Source organism: Rhea pennata, chromosome 13 (genome assembly GCF_028389875.1).
Source record: "Rhea pennata isolate bPtePen1 chromosome 13, bPtePen1.pri, whole genome shotgun sequence".
Classification (NCBI taxonomy): Eukaryota; Metazoa; Chordata; class Aves; order Rheiformes; family Rheidae; genus Rhea; species Rhea pennata.
In genome coordinates this window covers 17,886,188-17,910,966 of record NC_084675.1, presented here as the reverse complement: position 1 = coordinate 17,910,966, position 24,779 = coordinate 17,886,188, and the positions used below count along the sequence as shown (strand labels likewise).

The 24,779-nt window shown below is 44.1% G+C and overlaps 1 protein-coding gene across 2 annotated transcripts in view; it reads left to right on the top strand.

Moving 5' to 3' along the window:
- Positions 1-24,779, top strand: part of MAF (MAF bZIP transcription factor) — a 189,821-nt gene that overhangs the window by 59,753 nt on the left and 105,289 nt on the right. Inside the window, exon 4 of one of the 2 annotated variants that reach the window (XM_062586322.1) lies at positions 2,092-2,763. The exons of the other annotated variant lie outside the window; for it this stretch is intronic. The gene's annotated coding sequence lies outside the window, so the exon portion shown is untranslated. Of the gene's footprint in view, positions 1-2,091; positions 2,764-24,779 lie in introns of those variants that run through there. 2 annotated transcript variants of the gene reach the window in all.

The following is a 24,779-nucleotide window of genomic DNA, read 5'->3' as shown; positions in this document are numbered from 1 at the left end:
CTCCTCCAAGTACATGGAAGACATCCAAGGGTAACTGGATAATGCAGATAATGGGATAGGGTTTCTCCCCTCCTCTCCCTCAAATACCATATAGCTAAATTTTAGCTATTCAGACTTAGGCCTCAGGAGAGCTTTCTCTGATAGGTGTTTAAAATATAAAACAGCTAAGGAAATGAGCTCTTTTTATAGGTTACATAGGATGTTCAGTGGTTGAGAATGTCAAAAGGACTGGTAATTTTGACCCTGGAAGGAACTTCAGTGGTGATGGAGGAGATTACACTGCGGCACGGTCTTCTGCTGTTGTGAAGACCAGCATGAACACAGTTATCTGGACACAGTATCTGGTCTCTTTAAGACACCTTGAGTTGGCACTGAGAAATACTGGCATCCAAAATTACTACTTTTCAAAATCTAGGCCACTGAACTTAATATGAACTATCAGAAACTAGAGATGAGGGAGCATTTATGTTGGAGAATGCTTAGTGGCTTGAAAACTACAAATCAAAATAATTCATCCTTTTATGTGTAAATCTCTTTCTCTTTGATAAATGAAATGAAAAGCTGTCTAGTTTCCTTATAGTCTCCATAAGCAAGCAGCATACTTCTGTATCCCCTCAAATACTATTTAGGCTTTATTTAAAGTGCAGACCTGTTAAAGTCAAGCAAGCTCACCTGCATGCTAAAACTGAACCAACTGAACCTTACACCTAAAACCAGTAAACAAGGAGGTCCTGAGTACCATAGTTCCCTCCTGACAAGGGTGCACTGCGACAAATGGTGAAGCACCAAAAGATCAAAGTGCTTTTTCAGAGATAACAATAAAATCAGACCCAGAAAGTCACAAAGTCCTAGTACAGGACTGCTGTTTGAAAGCAGCCTTCCTCATGTATGACACTGCTGGCCCATTAAAAAGCAACATAGGCAGGAACTGCAAACTGGGAATAATAGCATCAGCACATTTGGGTCATGTGTGGTGTATTTCTGAGCCAGTAAAAGGAATGAAGTCATTGTAAGACACCCATGTGGAAGGGATTACTGTAGTTCACTGAACTTACCGTAAGCATATTGAAAAGAAACTTTTCAATGTAGATGTGTTTTGCATCCATTCCAGAATCATTTACCTCTGTCTGAGCAGACAGCTTGATCTGGGTCCTGTTGAAGTCAATAGTTGTCCTGCCTTTCAGAAGGATTATGCCCCTCAATAGCTATTTTAGGAAGTGTCCTTTGCTTGATGATAACACAAAGCAGAGGATGGATGATTAACACCAATTAGGATTATTTACGAGGATCTAGAAAACAATAGGTCTACAAATCATTCTCTTATCAATTGTAGTTCCTCCTGCATAATTTAGTCATCACTGGGCAAACTGTGTTTCATTGTTCTTTAAGCAGAGATCCTACTCATGTTAGCTAAAGTTTATGGAAATGTTGAAGGCACAATATGACCTAATAAAACAACAGTCTTCTCATAGTTTTCAGCATTTTTTTATTTCATATACCTCCTACAGTTTTTCCCTGGATATATTTAATGAATTTAAGCTAACTCACAGTAGCCTTGCTCTTCTTGGGTTACATTTTGGCTGTGTCCACACTAGTGTAGTTTTGCAGTAGTGCTGTAGTTGTCTCCATTTATCATGCACTAGTGCAGTTGCAGAGCAGTTTTGGTGCAGTCAGATTCCTTCTAGAGGAGACTAAATGGGAAACTCTCCCCGAAAGCACTCTAGTGCTTGGTGGGGACATTCAGCTCTCATCCAAAGACTGAGCCACCCCACCACTACGTCCTGCGGTGAGTACGTAATGCTCGTTGTCAGTGGAAGGCTCTCAAACCGCCCTGAGCTCCCCTGCCAGCCAGATTGGATCTTGCCCTATAGAAAGGGTCAAGTGCTGTTTGTGTCACCGTTTTTGCTGGTATTTTTGGATTTTGCATCTCCTGTGACTCTGCTGTTCCTCTTTCTTACACCAAGACTTCTCTTGATTCTCTTTTCTGTTTATTAACTGCCCTGTCTTCTCTGGTTGTCCTTCCTTGCTGCTCTCCTTATTTCTTCTGTCTTTATCACCATTTGTGATCCCTTTTCCAATTTCCAACCTTAGTCTCCCAGAAGATCTGGAGTGGTGACACCTGGACCCAGAGGAGATCACACTGCTTGTAAATCTGTACCATGAGGAGGCCAAAAGTTTCTTCAGCAGCAGGAGGTAACCCAGGACTGCTGGCAGGTACGAGGACCAGAGAGCAATGCCACATACATCAAGAAGATGAAGGCACCATTCTTGAAGATGGAGACTTTGGGGCATCACAGCAGTCCTGTGTGGAAAGCTTGAAGAGATCTGCAGGTGGGAACACACCAACAGGCCAGCCACTTGCTTGGTTTAGTCCGTGGACACACTAGAGACCCTAAATTTCCTCTCTGACTGTGGACTTTTGATGTTATAGGAATGGCACCAAAAATTCAATATATCTGCTTTGCCATAACTTTTTCAACGTGCTAATTATCCCAGGACTACTTTCAGTTAAAATTGCTGAGACTTAATTACATGAGACTTAATTCCAGTTGCTTGGTCAGCTTTAAAAACATATATTCAAGTGTGAACCACAAGCACAGCATTTTGGGAGCCTCTTTGTCCTCTCACTTTATGTTGGTGTAAGCAAAGAAACTATGCCTGTGATTCTCCACTTTATTACACTTGTTTCAAGTCCATCTCACTTCTGGAGAGACTGTTCCCAGACTCTCATCAGTTTAAGGGGCGCACAAACTACCCCTTATATTATGGCTTATGTTTTTACAATAATGTAAACAATAGATATTTGTCTTCTGCTTACATATTTTTTTTGTAAATAAAATTTATTGAGGCCAGAGATGGAGCTACACTGATTTTACACCGGATGATATTTGTACTGATATTTCATGCAGAAGTGTAGATTTGAATGTTTGTTGCAATGTTTAATTGCAACAAAAAGAATGGGAAAGGAGAAGCAAAGGAGGGGCATGGGGAAAGGAGAAGGTAAAAAGACACAAAAGGGAAATGATGGAATTGAAGGATAATACTGGTTATCAAAGCATTATCTGAGAATTCCTATGGTTAGGGTTTATTATCTCTCTGACCTCTCCATTTCTTTATAATCTGCTGCTCAGATGATCAATAATAAATGGCCTCCAAATTTCATCACATTTGCTCACTTTCACTAGAAGCTTTTGTATCTGTTTGTTCCCCTCTGTAAGATCACGTTTGTATTACGGCACGAAGACTTTCTGTTTCTGCTGAGCTGGCTTGTTCTTCTAGTACATCAGTGTTGTTATTTAGCTAACAATTCTGCCAGTCGCACTGGGATGATCAAGGATGCATTGCAGCTGATGTGCAAACACAGGTGTGTATCTTTAGTAGGGTTCCCAGCTCCACCTGGGCAGATGAAAAAAGTCCTCAAAAGAATCAACAACAGAGCTTTTTAAACACCCTCAACCAGCTAATGAGTTATCCTTAATATATCAGCAGCATGCCCCTTCCTTCCTTGCAGGAAGGCTAGATGGCTTCTGCAGTTTTTTTTTTTTTTTTTTTTTTTTTTTTTTTTTTGGGGGGGGGGAGGGCGTGGGGGGAGGCGGGGTGGTGATGGGGTGTTACAGCATGCAGAAGAAATAAAGTGCAAGACTCTGGCTTAGCTCGTGCTGCTTTTTCCTCTGCAACCTGGAATCACCTTGTCTCGAGAGAGGTGAGTGTAATGGGCAATGTGTTTCTTTAAAGGATGATCTGATGTAGTCAGTATAGCCATGCTGGAGATGGCTTCTCATAGGGGTTGGCTGTTGCTTCTGGGAGCTTGCTGTTATGTGCTTAAGGGCTGAGGGTTCGGCCTCTCCTGTGTGAGCAAGGAAAGGAAATGACCTTCACCCCTCAGCTGAACGTGGAACAACAGGAAACCTTTTCTTTGAAGCTCCTGCCCCCTTCCCCCTCTCCCCCCCCCCCCCCCCCAAGATCCGGCACTCAGGGACCATTTTGATGGACTGTCAGGGGTTTTTGTCGGTGTTTAGTGTTTGCATGCGTATTAGCAAAGTATGTTTATGATTCATGGCAAAATGGTGTACGTTGATTTAAGTGATGGACTAGTCATTCTGTAATGGATTTGAGAATTCCCAATCAGATTGTACTTAGCTTTATCAAGCAGGAAGCTGGCAGGCTGTGTTTTAATCAACTGATAGCATCGCTTGGCGATTGGCACCCAGCTAGTGAATTGAATATTTCTCAAAGACCAGCTTGCTAAGTCACAACCACATCCACCCACAGATCTTTTGAGTCTACCTCCTATTTATTCTGTGTAGGTTGTTACTTTCCCAAATAAAACTTCTAGCTCAGGAGTGCAGAATGATGCAGCACATTCAGGCACTCTGCTTTTTCTGTAGCTTTGGGGAGGAATGGAAAGAGGCAGAAGATGTCTGCTCAGTTGTCTAGGAAGCTATGTTAAAAGAACCTTCTGGATAGAACACAAAGTCCCAGAAATATGTAAATCTAAAGATCTGATGTTAGCACAAGTTTTCTGAGAACTTGCATTTTGCAAGCACAGTAAACCTGTACTGCTGGGCCACATGCAGTGGGACAAAGACAGAGCCTTTTCTCCCTTTGGGTCAGGCTGTTTCACGACCCTTTATTCCACTTCATCACCTAGAAGTACCTTGTGTTCTGGTCTGTGCCAACAGACATTGAGAATGGCTTCCTTTCCTGGTGAAACATATCAGCTTCTTTATTACTTCTGGGAAAGACCAGCTCCTGTTAAACATCTTAACAGTGCAAACCCTCAGGTGCTATGGCTACCTTAACTAATTTCCTATTTGAGATTTGTGTGCTATCACAGTTACTGAGCTATGCAGCCGTGCTTGCCCACGTAGCTGTATTCAAGCGGAGAGCCAGACCTGGGGAGCTGATTTGTTGTGCCTAGCTCCTATACAGTAGTCACTGCACTTAGCAACCCACCTCCAATACAAATATTTCTGCTACTGTGAAGAGCAGTCATTGTAAAGCATCAGAAGGGACCGATTCCCCCATGAGGATTTTATCCAGCATTGCAGAGTCGTTAGTTCTTCCAATGGGAATCTTAACTGGGACCAAGATTTCTCCTTCTGGGAGGCCAAGACCTCACCCCAAGCTGATGAAGCTGCTGATACAGCTTGCTGCAGCGGGTCATGATACCTCCTTTAAACAACCACAGTTCTGTCTGAAACACATTTCAGCTGGTCAGCCATGGCCACGCATGGAATAACCATGCATGGGGTTTTTTGTAGGTAGCATCAATGCTGTCTTTGGAAAGGGGCACCATATCTCACCCAAACCATGGAGCACTACACTGGATGTAAGCAGATACCCTCTTTGGGCTGGAGGCAGCTCCAGCAGACCTATGTGCACCTGCTAGTGGGCATCTGCAAGGAAACAGAGGCCCTGGGGATTTATTCACTTCAAATACCTCCTTGGGCCTGGGCTGGGGCACTTGTGCCTGGGGAAGGCAGAGAGTTTACCCATGACTTTCAAGGGAAGCATGAGAATGTGCTTCTAGTAGTCTGAAAACCACAGTTAAAGGTCTAAACAGGTTTATTTTGTTTAAAAAGCTGGCTGTTTGGTTGTGGCTTTACTGAGCCTAAAAATAGATTAATGCTCCATGTTTTTCCACGTGTGTGTTGTGAGAAAAGAGAAAGGGCACTGGTTCCCACTGCCTGTGGAGTTGACATCACACCAGCTTTTGGTCTGCACTGCATTCAGATAGGCAGGTTACCAAACAAGGCATCGCAAGACCCTCTTCTGCATGCTCATTTAAAAATTTGTCAAATGTTTGGGGTCCTTGGAGGTGAATGAGGATTGTAAGCATGTAAAACAGTAATGATCACAAAAAGTAATAAATAGGAAAGTGAAATATAAGTATTAGCAGGAAATGATTAATCAGGAAACTTTTGCTCATGAAATTCTGTTCCAAATCCTGTGCGAGGCTGAAGGTATGATGAGTAAGGGCCAGATCCTTGTTTGTGCAGATGAGCTGAAGGTGTGTTCAAGATGAATAATTGTCCCCTGTAACTTAAGGGAACATCTTAACGTCCACCTTTTGATATTTTCTGCTTACTGTTGTATGAAAATCAGAGAAACTGAAAAAGAATTACTGTCTCCAGTTTCACATTCAACTGAGCACTTCACCGAAAAATGCCATCCAGTGCAAAAACTGGTGCTAAGGTTTCTAATGGCAGAGTCACCGAAAGAATAAGCAAAAGTTAAGCTGAAAAAGTCTTGGGCGTTCTGTCTCCAGATTTGAGAGTGTAGAATTTCCAAAGGATGTTGTTCCATGTAAAATTCCTGTTTGTAGGTTTTATATTTTTTTCCTTAAAATAATGTATCTTGGAGATGTAGTCAACAATTTAATTTTAAAACATTATAATTAATTCATCTAGAGCTTAACATAAGAAATATGTAGGGAGAAAGTCTTCAGGCAGATGTGAAGAGCCTCATCTTGGCTTCCTCACCAATGTTTCATGGGTTTGGGTTCACCTATTGCAATCTGTGGGCTCACTTGTATAAAAATCCTGCTGGTGGAATCATCTAATTTCCAAGAGCATCCCCAGGGACAGGAGGCCACATCACAGTATCACACATGTCACTCAGGCAATGTCTCCTGAGTCATAAAACCAATAGAAAGCAAATTGCACTTGAACAGCATATTTTCCCTCCTCTGAAGTGTTGGGTGTTTCTCTCTCTTCCCCCCTCCCTCCCCACCCCCGGCACACCGTGCTCTTCCTTATGCTATCCGACCCCTTCCAAGGTAAGTTGTGTCTGTCACAAGTAAGCTGCAAAGGCTTTTGCTCATCCCTGTGCTGTGGTGAAGCAGGCTGAGTGTTACACACGTAGCCCTGCGGTACCCGACTCATCCTGTCACAGCTGCTTTTTTGCCTTTTTTTTTCTTTCCCTGCTGTCTTTGGGCTCTCATGGTGTCACACTACCCATGTTCTCGTACCTGTAGATGCTGTTGTGTGAACTGCATCCAGCTGAAAAATAATCTATCTGGGGGAAAAAAAAAAGTCTCGGTTTTGGATGGATCAGTTCCTGATCTGATTCACTGCATTCCTGTACAGAAAACTGTGTCAGCACAAGGTCAGGGTAGATGCAGGATAGACAGGTCCTCTCTAATGCAGCAGCAGTCCTTGCTCATGTGTCTGTTGAACTAGCTTCTCAGGTCTTTCAACAGTCTCAAGGATTTTGGCAAAGAACTCAAGAAGTGGTTATATGGTATTAAAACATCCAGTCAATCCCTTAACATCCATGCAATCACATAGGGCTTCAGTTTTTAAGATTTCATCCCAATTATCTTAAACTCCCAATTACCATAGAACCTTGCTAGTCGCTTGCTTGGGACACTGAATTCAATGCGAAGATGCACTTGCAGCTTGCCTAAGTTTCGGCATGCCAAACCTGTTCCTTTAAAGGGGTCCTCTGAGTTAAAAAGGGTTTTCTAGGAGATGATTTTGTGCTAAAGGTTATTTTTAAATTCAAATCTAAGGCCAAGACCTCAATCCCAGCTCATCCAGCTGACCACAAAGACCATAATCAATTTTATCTTGAATGGTAAAGCCATTTTAGACTGCCACTCCCACCCTGTATTTCTGCCTGTAGGAAGTCTGCATTAAACCAGCAGATCTGATTTGTACCAGGTTATTCTGACTACTAGATCACTTAAAAACACAACTGTGCTACAGAAAAATAACACTAGCCCTTTTAAATGCTGAGGGCATCAGAAAAAAGGCATGACAGTAAGACCAAAACAGTTTGGACAATTTCTCATTTCCATTTATTCCAACCAAATCATAATTGAGACTTAAAGAAAGAAAGAAAAGCCCTCCATGACTTTAAGTGCAAAATCCATTTTAGTAGCAGGAAGCTGTTATATGGTTAGAGCAGTTATTTTTATTGTCTGTCTGGGTATAGTTTTTAACTGCAGGCTCAGAATAAATCAATAGTGTCATAAAGCTGCTCTCACCCTGTGCCCTTTCTAAAGGGACATTGTTCAGTGTCTGCACTGGATGTGACACAGACCGGTGCTTTGATGCACAAAATTGCGCCTCGACTGCTGTTCTGAGGAAGACCTCTAAGCGCGACACGTATTTAGCTATATCTCATTGTTCGTATCATCTCAAAGTCACTGGATTCAAAGCAAAAGAAAACAGCCGTGCACAAAAGCGCACAGAAGTGCTTCAGTGAAATAGCATGGGTTGTTCTGGCTGCGCTGTTGCAAATGGTGCTTTCAATGAATTTGTCCATTCATAAATCTTCTCTGGTGACACACTTTCAAGACTTTCCAAGAAGAGAAAGTGTGCAGTGATTCATAGTTTATTTCCCCATAGCTTAAATCTGCCTGTAGTCTTCTCCTTAATGCAGCAAGGAAGAACATAGCAGAACATAGGAAGCTGAAGCTCGGCAGAGCTGGGCTGGAACTGTGCCTTTTCGATAGCAAGAGTAGTTAACGGTTGGAACAGTTGGCTGAGGAATGTGATGGATTTAGCTTTATTTTCAGTCTCTAAATCGAGAGTGAGTGTGTCTCTAAAGATATGCAAGAGCTTAAACAGAAGTTATGGCTTTGATGCTGAAATGAGTGGGTGAAGTTCTTCAGCTGTGTTACATGGGAAACAAAACCAGATGATTATGATGGTCCTTTTCAGCCTTACTGATCCTTTAAATCCCGGTTTGGGGCCTTTCACACGCTGGGGTTTAGAGCAGTCTGTTAGGCTTTCTGGATGGTTTCTGCGGGCGATACACGTGCCAGAGGGGGATCTGACAGACCCTTAAATGTGTGTCCGGAATTGGCACGCTTAGTGATTTATAGCGCTTTAATCATTGCCTCTGATGTGAGTTTCATATCCATTTTCCAGTGCAGCTGAGTTCTTCCACCTCTTACATCCTGCTCTGGATGGATTTTGTATAGCAGAACAGATATGCATTAGAAATACACACTACTAGTTATTAGATGCCCCCAGAACAGTCAACAAACAAGGATTATGGAAAGTAAACATCTATGGATCAAATTCTTAAGAGATATATTGTCAGAAATGAACGCTGTCAGGTTAAATCATCAGTCCGTTTTTTGCTTTTTGCATTGCAGTTACCCCAGGTTGGCACTTCTGAAAAAGGTATGAAAACGGTAGTTGTGCTCCAAGTGGGAGGTGGAGACAGAGAAAATCTGTATTCTGTCTGTGGGAATCTACACAGAGGCAGCTCTATTTTCACACAGAGTCGCAAGCTGATCTGTATTACCTTGGTATTTGTTTTGAGGACAACTATTGAGAAATGGAATAGGTGTTTAGATTTAGCAGGATTAAAGAAAACAACAAGAAAACCTCACTGCTCGTGAGCCAGTGAGGCTTTTGTGAATAACATTTGTTTCAAAAATTCAATCTGTTTTCCTTTTCTCCACAAAATGCTTAGTGCTGACTTTTGACATCTATAAATACTGATTTGGATTTCCCTTCCTTCCCTCACCACGTTTTATAGAAAGTGAAGACGTTTTAGCCAAGTTTTCATTGCTGACTTGTTTCCTTTTGCCCTTCCTTGCTCCCCAGCTGCGGTGTAGGCACCCGGCAGCCCCGCTGCTCCCCTTAGCCTGGCTGGTACTTGTGAACCTGCAAATAACCAATGGTGGGAGCAAACAGGACCCTGGTGGGCATGAGAAACAACTTAGGTAAAAACCCAACACAACTTCCTAGATTCCTAAACTTTCTCATAAATAGCCAGTGGTCGTCTGAGTTGCAGCTAGCAGCACCAATAATAAATTACAGTAAATATTGTGCTGTCAGAAGTGACAGCAAACCAAACCCACTGCTGTTCAGAAATGAATTGGAGAAAATATTTCTTGATCTCTTTTTGTGCTGTTCAGCCAGCTGCGATGATGTATAACGCTCGGAAGGAGATACTGCATGGCATTGTTTCTTAATCATCTGCCTCAGCATCCCACTACTGGGTGGCAGTCGTTGTGCTGAGGCTCCAGCACAGTTGGGTTTCTAAGTGCTTTCTGCTCAAGCTGCCACCGATTTGGTGGATCAGTTGGTGCACGTGGATCAGTTGGTGCAGGTGGACTAGGTTTGGTAGCATCTCTGCTCCCTCTGGGAATGAACCGATCTAATGGAAGGGACTTCTCGGCCATGCCCCAGGACTGGTGGGGAGGTGCTCTGAAGTGGGGAGGCTGTGCCTGGACATCGCTGAGCCCGCTTCGGCCCCGTAAGAGCACGCTGAGCGGAGGCACCGCCCTCGGAGCGGGCTGCTTCAGCCCCGCTCGGCTGAGTGATCCCCGTCGGGAGCCCAGCACGTCTGGTGTTGGCCTGTGTCGGATAATGTCCCGTGGACTCGTGTGTCCTACCGTGAGCCTGTGAGCATGCTCATTATCAGCTGGGGAGAATAAAATGTAAAATGGTAGGGGATAAATTGAACAGAGAACGCCGTATCAATCGCTGCTGTCTTTGTCAACTTATTACCAAAGATTTATACGTGACGCAGCGAGGAGTGCTCAGTGACACATTTTAATTTAATTAAATTTCCTGTTGGATTGATGTCTGATCAATCAATAATGTTAATGTTTTTGCAATTTAGAGATTAAAGCTGGGATGAGCGGATATTGAAATACTCTCCCCATCCAGCTGCCTGGGAATATCTCCTGCTCCCCTTTTTCAAAAGCCCTGATTTGGGCTAGGATGCATCCTGAGGCTTGCTTATGCCAAACCTGAGAGTTTTGCCTCTTGCTGGCAGCAGGCTGGAGAGTCATGCAATAGCGTCAACCCCTCCCACAGGAGATATTATTGTAAAAGTTGTCGTGTTGGGTCTGTGCAAAATACTTAGCGCTCTATATCATCTCTATAATGTCCAGTGCCAGATAAAGTTTAAGAAAGGGGCATTACTAGAGTGATTCATCCATCTGCTATACTCGCCTGCTTCTGAAAATAAGCAGGGTAGAAGTTGCGTCTAGGTTAAATAGAACTTAACAGCCCCCAGGGTGCCTCTGGCCTGTGGCTAGCCTGGTCCCTGTGGGATCCCATCGCTCCTGGCCACCGCAGCCTCTCGCAGCAGCAAGTCCCGCGGTTCGGTCGCTGCTCTCCAACCTGCCTTCCAGAGGGAGATGGGATCCTGGCTTGGAGCAGGATTCAGTAATTTTTTTGAAGCTCTTTTCCTGCCCAAATTTCTCATGGATGAGCTAATTGTGCTCCACCCTCTTTGGGCTCTGAAGATAGAGAGATGCTGCAGCATGTCCACAGAAATCCCCCTACTCCAACCTGTCTTATTTAGTGCCTCAAATATTTTACTAGTGAGGTCAGGCAAGGTTTTAACTTATTCAGAGGTGGTATTTTACACTGACTTTTACATGAGGCCTTGGGTTCTTGCATGGCTCTTTAAAGACTTACAAATCAAGAAAAATAAAAATCCACATTTTAAGACTTCTACAAGCGTGAACCTTACTTCATTAGAATAGCAATAATTGGAAATATGTTGAAAGACTTAGTCCATGGGAAGCAATGAAACTACTTTTCAAGGAATAGCAGTTGGCTGTGCAAGAACCTCCTTTTTGTCGTAAGGGAAGACTTTACAAATTCACATCTCACTCTCCAAAGAGCCTGTATTGCAGTTTCCTTCACTGAAATACACCATGTGTATTAGGTTTTGCTTTTTCCTATATTTTAAGCTGCACTAGAAACCTACTACTTATGCCAAAACTGTACCCTGCTGCGGAGTGCAGATACCTGTACTTTCCTCCTGATCATGAGGGTGGGGAAGTGTCAGCTGAGTGAGTGTTTCTCTGTGCATCAGTGTTTGCATGCATGTGTGCACGCATGCATGTGTAATGGGGGAAGGAAGGGGTGCTTATTCTTTGGAACAGGTTGAAGAAAGTAACCTAATGCTAAATTAATGATTTGTATAGCAGATCAACCTTATTGCCCTTAGGCCCTGATAGGTAATGCTCTCCAAGGCCAGTTTTTGTCTGCAGGACTGCTGTGCACTGAGAAATCACTTGTGCCAGGTTTCTTTCATCCACCTGTCTCTGTCTTTCCGGACTTGGGCTGCAGAGCCCTTTGTGGAGGGAGCCAGAAGAAATGCATGCAGAGCTGCATGCCACTCGGCTGTGGAGAACACAAGAGCTAGCTGGTAACAACCTACTCCAGCATGGGGAAAAGAAGGATAGTGAGATACTCTATTAAAATGGGCAGCCCTGAATCTTAGGGATTTGTCTTGACTTCCTTATTTTTTTAAAAAAAAATAAATGCCTACATTTTTTGGTGTGTGGTGCTTGCAGCAGGCTGTGATGTAGCTTGCACTTGCTCTACCCAGTAGCAGCCTGTCTAAGAGCACCACAGGTCAGCCCTAGTAGATCATGTCTTTAGTGGTTCCAACAAGGCTGTTTTAGAGATAGAAACTATGGTAAGACCTGAGAAAATGGTGTCCTAGGGAGCAGTCCAAGGTTTTGCTAAGTTTTAGGGTTCTTTGGGGTTTTTGTGTTTGTGATTTAGGATTCCTTTTGTTGTTCAGAATGGCACCTTACTCCCCAGAGGCATACTGGATAAGCCCTGGCCATTTTGGAAATTTGGGATTTTTAATCTGTGAGGAAGATTAGCGAACGGAGCAAAGAGTGCAAGTCCTATGACCCTGCTCCTGCAGTGCAGTCAAATTGGACAGCATCTACAGACTACTTCTTAGAGTAGTTCATCTTACCCTGGAGGGTGAATTCCTATTGGAAAGTAATTTATGGTCTGAGAGAGCTGGTGCTTACAAGCTAGTAAAATAACTTGAGCATGTTCTTTTACTGTCTTTAGCAGCAAACATCCATGCTGAAGTTGGGAATGAGCTTGCTTTCTAGTTGTGATGCATCATGATCTATAGCAGAGCATGATGGGTTTTTTGGCTTGGATTCATCTTGTTTCCATTCAGTGTGCTTATAAAGAAATAACATGATATCTAGTTGCAGTGTTTACAATTAAGTCATGTTGTTTCAGCAGCAGAATGAATTTGCAGGAATTTACAAATGCTTGGGTTCAGGGTGGCTTCTAGTTTAATTCTGCTTTGAGATGTGTTTTCCTAACTTTAGCTGTCCAAAAATTAGCTGTCTCATTCATACCAATCATCCAGGATCTTTCCATCTTTGGGCAGGGTGAATAGCCCTTTGAAGGTATTGTCTTCTCCTTTATGACAGTAAATTAAGTTAGACTTAATATTTAATCTTTAGATCTCAAAGATTGTCATCGCAAGTCTGTTGTCTTGTCATCCTCATAGCTTTTCTGTGGAGAGCCTCCTAACTCATTGTGCATGAGTCTGAGTGTCACCCTGCAGCAGTTTCTACCTGGAGAATCACCAATAGGTGGGTGATCCTGGGTCCCACCACTCATTTGCCCTGAGTAATGAAAACCAGAGGGGATTCTGTGTGTTGAAATAAGACATTGTGTTATTTCCCAGGCCACATTTCATGTCCTGTTCTTCAAGACAAACAGTTCTGCTGCTTTGTCTCTTAACATTTTTGCGGTGCCTTCCAAATAAGGTTGAAAAAAAAATCAGAATTAGTCCGAGGTGTCAAGCACAAGCTATCCCTTTGCTGGTGTTAGTGATTAGCTGTGTCTTAATTCATGTTACCTTTATGTGGCTTTGAGGACCTGTGGCCAGGTGAAGGTTTCAGTCTCCAGCATGAGGAAACTGGGTCCAGCAGTGTGGGAAGAGCCTTGGCTTGACTCATCCCGGGTGTCCCCTGTGCAGACACTGAAAATTTAAAAAAAAAAAAAAAAAGTCCGTGCAGGTGCACTTGTGTCACTCTGATAGAGCAGAATCAGGCCCATTTCTTTGCCTGTGAAGCATCCCTCAGGAATGCTGAGGGAGCTGTAGCCCAACTGCCTGTGTAAATTGGGTCTGGTCTAACTCTTTGAAGCAGAAAGCTCCTCTACCCTTCACCACACCCGGTGTAAGAAGAGTTCTGCAGTAATATTCATATATGTCCCCACTGGCAAACCAGCATCCAGACTATTTGTCTTATCATGACTTACTGACTGTTTTGGACCACAGTGTGTATAGGTGGGGAATATGGTAGCATTCAGCATTTCTAGTACTAGTCAAGCTAGTCAAAGCAGTGGATTTTTATACATAGGGCACAGTGAATCAAAGCTTTTTGCAGCAATCTGTCATGTCTGAAGAAGCACATTTTTAACCTTTACATTCGGTAGCTGTGTCATGTAAGTCATGGAATTTGTGATTACGGTCTTAAAAATAAAGTTTTGGGAAGTGGTGTGCCCCCATGTTTCTGCACAGATAGTCATAGATCTTCTGAGTTGCTTGCTAAGGCCTGGATTGGGCTATGAGCATTTTAGGCTCATTATATTGTGCAAAATTGGGAGAGATGAAAGTTAAAATGAATCTGTGGGGAAAGCTATGGTTTTAGTGGTCTTCAATTCCTGTGGAGACATACTCAAAAGAACAAAGCTTGGTGGTTAAGTTCAGATCAGGAACCTAAAAAAGGGATGTGCATGATGCAGGAAAACAGCTAGTTTCTCTAAGGGAAAGAAATGCTCCAGTTTCCACACACTTGTAAGAGATCAGGGCTCCCTAAGTGGAAGGGGAATAAAAAAGAAGAGATGGGTTATTCTTCCCATGTATATTTTTAATTATGGTGCACACATCATTCTTAGCATTGCCTTGAGCAAAGAAAGATAAAATGGCAAAAGCAATAGCAAGGCTTACATGCATGTAGCCAGTCTCGAAATCAATGGGAGTTAGGTATCTAAATACCTTTTAAAAACCTGACTACTAATTCCCTGAGGCTCCCCCTTGAATATCACAACCTTAAATCCTTGTAGACGCGCATACGTTGCTCAGCCCATGGGAACACTGTGGGTTGCAGTCAGGGCAGTATTTGGCCTATAATGTGAAGGGCTGAAAAAATATTCCCTTTAAGGCTGGCTGGCTTAAAGCTGTGCACTCTTATTTTTCATCATTTCATTGGTTACAGGTAGTCTTCTGCTGTGTGCCAGCAGTTAGAGAGGTTTGGTGGCTGTCCACAAATGCATTTTGGTGAAAGTTCCTTACCCCCATGCATTTAAATATTTTACAGGGGAAAATGTAAAGCTTCAGTAACTCCTGGTAGGAAAGGAGGATCAGAGGACATTCTCTTGTATACAAATAGAATCAATAAATATTCAAGCAGATTAAAACCCATTTTCTACCGAAGACGAGGGAATCGGCCGAGGTCGTGGGACACGGTGGATGTGAACGAGAAACGTGGCCGCGACCCGTTCCCGGGCCGCCTGGCTGGCGGGGCGGCTCGCACGTGCCGGGCTGCTGCGCGCCATAGGCAGCGCTCCCAAGGTTAGGCTACCCCGGTGGTTCGCTCAGCCAAGGTGACTTCTCTCATCTCTCATTCTCCGACCGCGAGCCGGAGGAAGCCAGCAAGCGGGCGCCTGTTCACTGCAAGCAGAGCCTTGGGTTGGTCTTTTTTCCCCCTTAATTAGGGTTCACTGGTAAACCAACCCCACTCTTCTGCTCCTGGCAAATCTGGGCTGTCAAAGCCTAATTCCTTGGGCCTGTTGAGCATGAGGTATGTTTGCAAAGTACCCTGCAGGATTAGCTGGGTTGCTATCAAAACCGAGGGGCATATTTCTATCCCCGAGCGCCGCTATGACAAGGTCTGTCCCCAGAGACAAACGGCCCGTTCCTTCCGCGGAGGCTTTAAATAGGAGCAATCATGGTAGTGAGCAGCACTGAGTTGAATAATTAGATTGTTCTCCATAAATCCTGGAGGGAAGACTTCCAAGCAGGTCCATTATGTGCGCCGTATGGGAGCGCGGCGCTTTATGTGGTGCGGACCCGGCACCGGCGATGGCCGAGTAAATCACCGGGGGAGACCGGGACTCGAGGAGCGCGGCGCCTTCCCCCACGGAGACCGGCTGCTCTGAAATATAAACACCCGTTATTTATTCTGTTGCTAAAAGAGTTTTGGGGAGAACTAACTGGAGTGATCTTTGAATATTTATGCTTTGTTTGTTTATGTTTAGAGACGGGAAAACACACACATTTTGTTCCCATCCCCAGAGTAGTTCATTTACTGATTCACTTAAAACATCCTTTCAGATCCGCTGAGAGAGAACTCCTTCCTCGGAGGGATGCAGCCATGTAAGACCACAGCACAGTTTCATCTCCTCGTATCCTTGGTAGGATTGCCTCTTGCCAACTTCTTAAGAAAATCTTTCTCCCTCCTTCCCTCTTTCCCTCTCATTTTCAATTATTCAGGTTTTCTCTTTCTTTCTGTGTCAATCACAGAAAGAAATCTCAGATGAACAAACATCATGTAATTCTAATCTTGATTGGTAATTAAAAAAAAAACTTCTGAGGAATTTCTGCGAGGTAGCTGGGACTATAGGCCAAACCAACCCATGTGGCAGCAGAGCTGCGCCTGACAGGCTGCACGTACGTGCTCAGGTGAATCCTTCTGACAAACAAGAAAAGTGTTTGAGAGACCTGTTTAAGGACTGCAGGCAAAAAAACCAAAAAGTCGCTTTATTTGCCCTCAGAACATTGTATATCTCTCACTGCTTTGTCTGCCAGCAAGAGTCCCCATCCCATGTCCCATAATCTTCTGCTGCCTCCTGTGCAGTGACATCACTTCAGCACCTTCTCCTGCCGCACAGAGCGTCAGCGCGTTCCCCTTGGGCCTGGCATACATGGTGTGATGGTGGTTCAGGTCGATGAAGTGGTGTCCTCTCCTGTTAGCTTGGCTGTGAAGATATGCTGTGGTCTGGAGTTAAACTTGGGCACACAGGACAATTTGTGCAGGCCCTGCCAGGGAGGAGAAATGCTACCAGGACAGAGAGGTGTTTGCAGAGCTGTGAAAAGCCATCAGCTCTTGCGGTAGGAGGAGAAATGGAAAATGTACTGATGGCCAGGCTCACAGATAGCTGTTCGTCTCCCACTGGGAGCTAGTGCTTCTGACTTGGACCAGACCCTTCATTGTAGGTGAGATGGTGACCTATGAGAGAAGCAAATGGTGTGAAGAAGAGATGCATCACATACCAGAACAAGGACCAAGTGCTAGCCATGGTCCAGCTCTTGCCAAAGCACATGGCCTGTGATCAGATTATTTGGTGTTCACACTAGCATTAGGCAGAGGCCTAGGCTTGATAGAATTCCTCAGGTCAGCACAGACACAGCAAGCTCTGGTATGTGGCCATCCTTGTTCATCTATCATTTTCCACTTGTTGTGATTGAAAAAGTTCTTCAGTATCAAGACACTGTCAGGATAAGCAGTGTTAAACATTTTACAATGTTGTTTAGGTGATAATGTAATAATATATCTATATTCACTTACAGGTGTGCTTTCCTTTTCTGTTACCTTAGGAAACTCCTTTTTGCCAGACTGTGAAACCAAAATGACTGAGAATTTTTAAGCCACATTCCTGCTCATATCTGAAGAGCATGAATTCTAGGAATTTCCTATTCATCAGAAGTTTGCATTCCTAGGATGCAATCCTCAACACTTGAACACAAACTTCAGAAATGCTGGAGCAGAGATCAGTACCCTTTCTTTCTATTCTGCCTGACTGACTGCTTGCCTGGCCTGCTGCAGTGAAAACAAACACAACTGCCCGATTTCTTTGCTGTTGGCCTTGAATGTTGGTAGGTTCTGCCAGCCTGACCCTGGGCTGTGAGTGCTCAGCACAGCTGAGAATAGTGCTGTGTAGCCCAGAAGATGTTCTCCACCCTCCTGCCCCCCCTCCGAGTGTGATGCTTTGGAATTCACACACAGCCTTGTTTCCTAAAATCTGACCTTTCTCTAGGCCTGTTCCACTTTCTACAGGGCTGCCTGTAGCAAGGCAGCTTCATTACCATCAACTAGAGTGATTAACCCAGAGCCAGCCAGTGAGGATGTCTCCCCTCCCATGTTTGTATCTAGTTTAAGAGGGGACCAAGGGGAATTTGGCCCTGGGCATGTTAATGATTCAGGTATCGGTTAAAAATTTAAGTTTGTAAATGGGGTCATTAAATGTGAATCTATCCATTTCCAATAAACAAACAGTTTGAGATATTGCAACATTACAGGTTCTGACCTGTGCATTGACCAGGAGAGATGACATGTCGTGGGGCTCTGGGCAGATCTGGGGACTCCTTCTGGCCCACCAGAAGCAGCTCAGACCACAGTGTAAAATCCAAGAATCGTATGCTAAAGAAACTTGTGCTCTATACAGAGGGCATAAAGATACAGTTAAGTCATCTTGGTGGGGTCTGGGCAGCTAAAACTGGTACTGGTTTGGAGGCAGGGCGGGTCACCAGCCCCATTCCTTGCTGCACCGTTTGTCTCAGCTCAGAGTTACTGGTCTCTGATGTTGCTGGGCATGCACAAAAGCTGAATTTATGCACCCAGGACACTTAAAGGGAAATGTGTCTGTGGACATTAAATGATTCAGGGTTTGCTGGCAACTGAACGGAAATTTACTGGATTTCAGTTGCAAACTTGGGCCGCTTTATTCCACCTGGTTCCCGCAGTGGGCACCACCATCGGTTTCTGCCTCGGCGCTATATTAGTGCATGGGTTTAATGGCTGTTTGCCCACTTGACAACACTTGGGCGTGTTGTGGGGCTTAACGCAGTCCAGAAATTGGGGCACTGAGAACATTCAGTAAATTCAATAATGGGCACTGTATAAGTGCAAGATTCTGTTTTCAAAATGCTCTGGAAAGTACCTGCCTACCCCTTTTTCCACCCCCCCCCCCAAGTTCATTCCCAACCATCCGATTTCACTACTGCACCACGCATCTGCTGGCTAAATGATGCTGGGTTCTTCACCAGTGGTGATATCGCTCACGAAAATAAAGGCAGTGTTGTTTTAATACATTAGAAAAACCTCTTCTGAGATTAGGAAATACTAGCTGGGAGAACGCAAGGTGGTCTTTGCTCTCCAAAGATTAGTTTATAAGCCTAAAGCATATCAGTCCAGAAAATATTTGTAGATTGTCTGAATTTCTTAAAGTAGGCTTAATAAATAAAGACTCAAGCCTGAAAACACTGTATATTTGCAGTAGGATTTTTTTCATTACATTTTATGCCTGTTTCAGCTTTATGAGGATATGCTGGTTTAACTCCTTTCTGATGCTGCTTCTTAATACAGTCAGATTTTCTAGATTATCATAGGTATATAAAATGAAAACCTGGAATTAGATCTGCAGAAAGTCTGTTATTTATACTACATGATAGTTAGAAGTTAAACCAAGACAAAAGAACTTCACCGTCACAATAATAAATCCATCTGAAAATCCATTTTCGTCTAAGCAATCAAATCAGTGCAGAAACTAAATGACAAATACAGAAGAATAATTTATATTTATGTGGTAACTTTCATCCCAGAAGAATCCAGAGCTTCCAAAAATATCTGAACTGGCTCTGGTGTGAAGAGATCCCTGTGAATAACAATCAGGTTCAGAAGAAATTCTGGCAAGGTCACTCGGACAAACTTGTCTCCTTGTGAAAGCCCACAGGTTTTTGTGTATTCTAGCATTGCAGGAAATGCAAGTTATGTTTCCAGTTGGCCTGCCGTGCCTGTGGTCAGCACAAACACGAATGAGAGGTGAACTTTGCCTCCTGTGAAAAGGGCCAAACAAAAAATGCCACTTCCCCTTTTAAGGACATAAACAGGATTAAATTGCTGCTTCAGCTCTTGGTTGCCTCGCTGCTTGAGGCTGGATTGCACTCCGGATGCACAATTAGAATTTTTTTTCAAAGGAATTTTTACAATCCTTTGAAAAACACCAATATTTTCACTAAATATTAATAGAAGCCTGACTTGAAGTCAACTCAAGCTGCAAAACAATGCTTATAATAATGATTTATGTATTAAATGCAGCTGATCTGTTATTTTTATTATCATGATGTGTTTTTGATGTTCGGTTTTCGTATGAACAACAGCCAAATGGCATTGAAACCAGCTTTGAACATGTGCATATGTGTGCATGTCTCAGCAAACACAACTCATGTATGATGTTTGAGTCAGTGCTCTTAACAACCAGGCTTAAATAATCAGCAGTGCTTGGTGGGATGTTGTCACTCCATCGGTTTCCATATGACAGGCTCAACTGCAACCAGGGAGCCTCTGCTGAGCTGCTGTGTATTATCTGCAGGAACTTTTGTATCTTATCTGTGGAAAATCAATCCATGCTGTCTCTTTGGAGACCTACATCAAATATTAATTTTGTCTATTTGTTTGATGTAATTAGCAGGTGTGATTAATCAATTAATCAATCTATGATGTCTATCCATGCCTTCAACAGTGTGTTGTGATAAGCTGAGATGCCATGAGCCATCTTTCCACAAGCTGCTTTCACATCGCTGTCACTGGGTCCTCCCCGGCCCAGCGTGGTGGTCCCCTGGCTCGGCTTTCCTCGTGGCTTCCTTGCTACTGGGATCGCCCGCGGGTGTTGGTGGTGCTGCCCCAGCGAGCATTGCCCAGACGCTTATACCCCTGTCCCTTGCATTTGCCCTTTGGGCAGCACCTGGTGGGTCCGTCATCAGATGAAACGGGGCGGAAAAGGGCTGCCAAAGGTATCCACTTCTATTACGATAGGCTCCTGGTGGCCTTCCTGACCTGATTTTGCTGGTATGAAGTGTGCAGGGAGGTTGTGTTACTTCTGCTACGGTGGCAGTATCTGCTCTGTATTTTAAAAAAAGTGGCCTGGCAGAAGCACTGAATTACACAGGTGAAGTTTGCTGAGTCCTTAACCACTGCCCCTTTTTGGTGTCGTTCTTTGGCATGTCTGTCTCATCCTGCCTGTTTTTTTTTGGTCTTCGCCTCTCGCCGCGGGGAGTTCCTCTGTCTTGTGTCCTAGCCACCCTCACCCTGGAGAAGGTGGATCAAACTGCAGGTCTGCCAAGACAAGGCATGAGTGTTATCCAGGAGTTACTATGTTCATCCAGCATGCTGGCTTAAATTCTTTTCCTATTCTGTGATCTTTTAGTTCAGCAGACTCTATTGCTGTGATATACATTCCTTCTGACCAGCCTGACCTTACGCTGGCCTAGGGTGGGGTGCTCCTCCCTCCTCCTTTAAGGGGCTCATTGGATTTGGTTTCAATCTTGTGCATTGAATGCTTTGCTGACCTGGGAAGATTTTATGTTCTGTAAAGGCAAATGCCTCACACAAGATAAACTGGTCTTGGGTTTCAATGTGATTTTTGGATTAGAACCATCCAGAGTAGCACTTTCCTCAAAATAGTTTTTTAGACAGAGTAAAAAGTATGAGTCTCCATGTGATGCCTTGGAACTGTCATCATCATAACCTCAAATATAGCTGTCTTCACCACATCACCTTTCTCCTCTCTGACCCATAAAGTTTTACCATTACAACCTGCCCTTAATCACCTAACCATTTCCTTAGTCTTTCAAGGACAATGGTTTTTATGCCATACTTGCTAACCTTATGTATTAGTCTACCATCCTGGACTGTGTTTAAATGACTTTTTTGAAATCTATGTGGATTAGCTCCACTGCTTCGCCCCTGCCTGTTTTTCACGTTAGCTCCTGAAACAAATTCTGCCAGATTTGTCAGACAAGATTTACCCTTTATGAAGCCAGGCAGATACATTTTTATCAGTTCATATTTCTCCAGATGTTGGGTGATCTCATTCCTGCTAACATCTCTAAAATCTTCCCTCTGACTCACTCAGCAGGTTTGGGGCCAGATTCTCAGCTAGTGAGAACGAGAGGTGTGCATGTGCATCAGCTTGCATGTGCTTTCATATCAGCTGATAATCTACTTCAAATACGTCTTGAGCTCTGCCTCTCTTCTCATACATGCTCAAAGATGTTTGCTTTATATCAGTTTCTGTATACCTCTTTTTATCTCTAAGGAGCAACCTGAAACCTCTGTTATTGGACACTTAATCGCTTCTGCTGTTCCATTAAGCAGCGTGGGTTAAGAGCACACCGTCCAGATTCAGTCCTTTGTCTTTCTTCGGCAGTCTGAATTTGCCTTGGCGATCATTAATGCTCCGAGTTCTTCCCTGCTTTGCTGCCGCGGGAAACTTTGCGTCTGTCATCCTCCCTCATGAGCGCCAGCCGGAAGAAATAATTTCAATCTACTCATTTCAATCCCCCTTTCCTGTGTTATTAAGTTCTCTGTACTACCTCTCAGTGGTCCAGCGGCCTCCCTGTTAATCTTGTCCCCTTTACCTATTTAAAAGAAAATTTTTATTGTTTTTATTCACCCCATGGGCAATTCTTCTCTCTCGCTCATATTTGCTCTCCTAAACAGCTTTTTACATCTTTTCAGTTTTGCTTTATAATCCCTTTCATCCCCTTAATATTTGCCTTCTTATATACGTCACCTGCCTTTTTCCTCTCCCTGATAGCTTTTATGACTTCCTCAGCCATCAGCCTCCAGCGCAAACTGCACTTGCCCATCCCTGCTTGACAGAGGTGGCTCTTTCCAAGTACTGCACTCATTTCTCGGGTGTGAGTTGCTGCATGCAAACGAGGGCTCGGTGAATAGGCACCAATACCTCTTGGATTGACTTTGGTTTCTTTCTGGCTGCTGGTTTACTCGTGAGCAAACGGTGGTATTCTCATGTGCATGCATTGCTCCGCTTTACTTGCAAGGACTTCTGTGAGTTTGTGCCATCACCAACGAAAGTCACCCCAAAGCAGAGAAGTCGCATACGGACAGGCGCATGGACCCATGAAAACATTGAGATAAAGTTCTGAAGGGACTTAAATCTTGTGAATCCTCAGCTGGTCCATTCTGGTCCCAGAACAGCACTAAAATACCCATTAGTACATCTCAAAGCTCTTACAAAGTAAGTCAGTGTTGTTAGATTAAGCATAGGAACTGAAGCCGTGGGGAATTAAATGACTCGCCTAGGGTCATGCAGCAGGTGAGTGGCAGAGAAGAAAACAGCCTCTGCTGTGCTCTCCAGTACTGTGTCCACTGAGCCAGGATAATTTCTGGCAAAGCAGCAACAGCAAGACCACAGAACTGGATCATTACTCATTCGCTTTTATTTGTTCCAGCACTAGGTGATGAAATGCAAATTGTACAGTCAGATGCACAATTTCAAATCCTCTGTGAGCGACTACTCAAATATTTGAGCACGGTATTCTCTTTCTTTGCAGAGCAGGGCTTCTAAAGGCACACAAATTCATTGAAAAATGTATTCAAAGGGGCTTGCAAACTCACTGAAATCTGAATTCCTAGAAATTTCTATTCTGTGCAGTTCTCTGTTGCGCATGTGTGCGCACACACACGTATATGTGTATATATATTATCTGTTCAAAACGGTACAGATCCCAGGCTCTGTTGTAGCCTGCTAGTGTTCAGGCCAAGGAAGCGGGGAGGTGGGGCACAGGTAAACTCTCCATCTCCAGTACGGGAAGCGAAGCTCTTGGCTGTTGCTGATGGCTGCAGCCGCGCTGGAAGGCCGGGCATGATCAGCCTGCACGTGCCTGAACACGTGGGGCCGGTGCAGCCCCCTGCGTTGGCATTGCCCGAGTACAGTGGTTATAGAAAAACAGCCCAGGAAGGTCTGCGACTTCTCACAGGATCCCCATCCGTCCTGCTCTGCTGAATTCCCGGCCGGCCCGGCCGCCTGTCCAGTGCTGCTGTGCAGCCTTGGAGCAGCTGGGGAAGGAGAACAAGCACGAGGCAGAGCCCAACGCGTTCCCGCCTGGGAAAGACCAGCAGCGTGCCCTTTGCCACGCGGAAATTCCCGCCAGCGCAGGGCAGGAGCAGAGCTGCGAGCTCGCACGGCGCTCAAGTAGCAAAGGGAAGTTTTTAATATATATTCCAAAGAAAGGGTTTGCACAAAGGGAAGCAGGGATGGACTGCAAGTGTGAGAACGAAACCACACCTTTGTTCTTCCTCGTGCTCTTTCCCCTGCTTCCCGGCGATTAGGGCTGCACAGAAGCTTCTTTACGCTATTTACATTTTTGATGGAGCATTTGCACCTTTGGTGATGATGGTTTTTTCAGGCTTTTTCACAAAAAAGAGACACTTCCAAGTTCATAAACCCTTAAGATTTCCAAGTCCATAAACCCTTAAGATTTAAAAACTGTTCTGTTTTTTCTTTTTTTTGATCTGTTTTTTTCAGTTCTTCAGCAGCATTGTGTTGCAATCAGAAAGACAATTTTTCAAGAAAAGACAGTAATTAACATTTTATTGTTATAATTATTCTTATCATATTCCCTCTGCTGTACAGATCCTCTCTTTCATCATTTGTTATAATGATGTAACTATACAACAGGACTTGTGTACAAGAAAAACACAAAGCTGAAGGCTTAATTCAGCGTTGCTAGCATGATGAAAGGGACAAAGGATGATGCAGCTATGCCCTGATCCTGCAAATACTTATGCACATGGATAACTTCACTGCCAGGAGTATTTCTGCTCGCAATAATTGTGTGCTAAAGTGTCAGCAGACTTTAAGTCGTCGGGCCTGATTTAAGCCCCACTGGAGTCAGTGCACAAACTCCAACACATTTCAGCATGGGTTTTGCCAGTACTTACTTAGTGAAGCATCTTAGCACTGCTGAGTTTATTTGCAACCTAATCCTAAGCGTGCACAGGCTTTCCCAGTCTCAGCATACCAGTTCCTGCTCCTAGACGTGACAGTGACTGATGACTCGATTCATCGGTATTCTGCAAATTACCTCTCCCAGGCAGTCACCAGGTGGATCATTACAGCTCTGGCCAGCAGCACACGCAGCCAGGATGGACGATCTGCTGGGTGCCCACGCTGGAGCCCGGAGCAGCTGGGCACCATCCGCCAGTGCTCAGG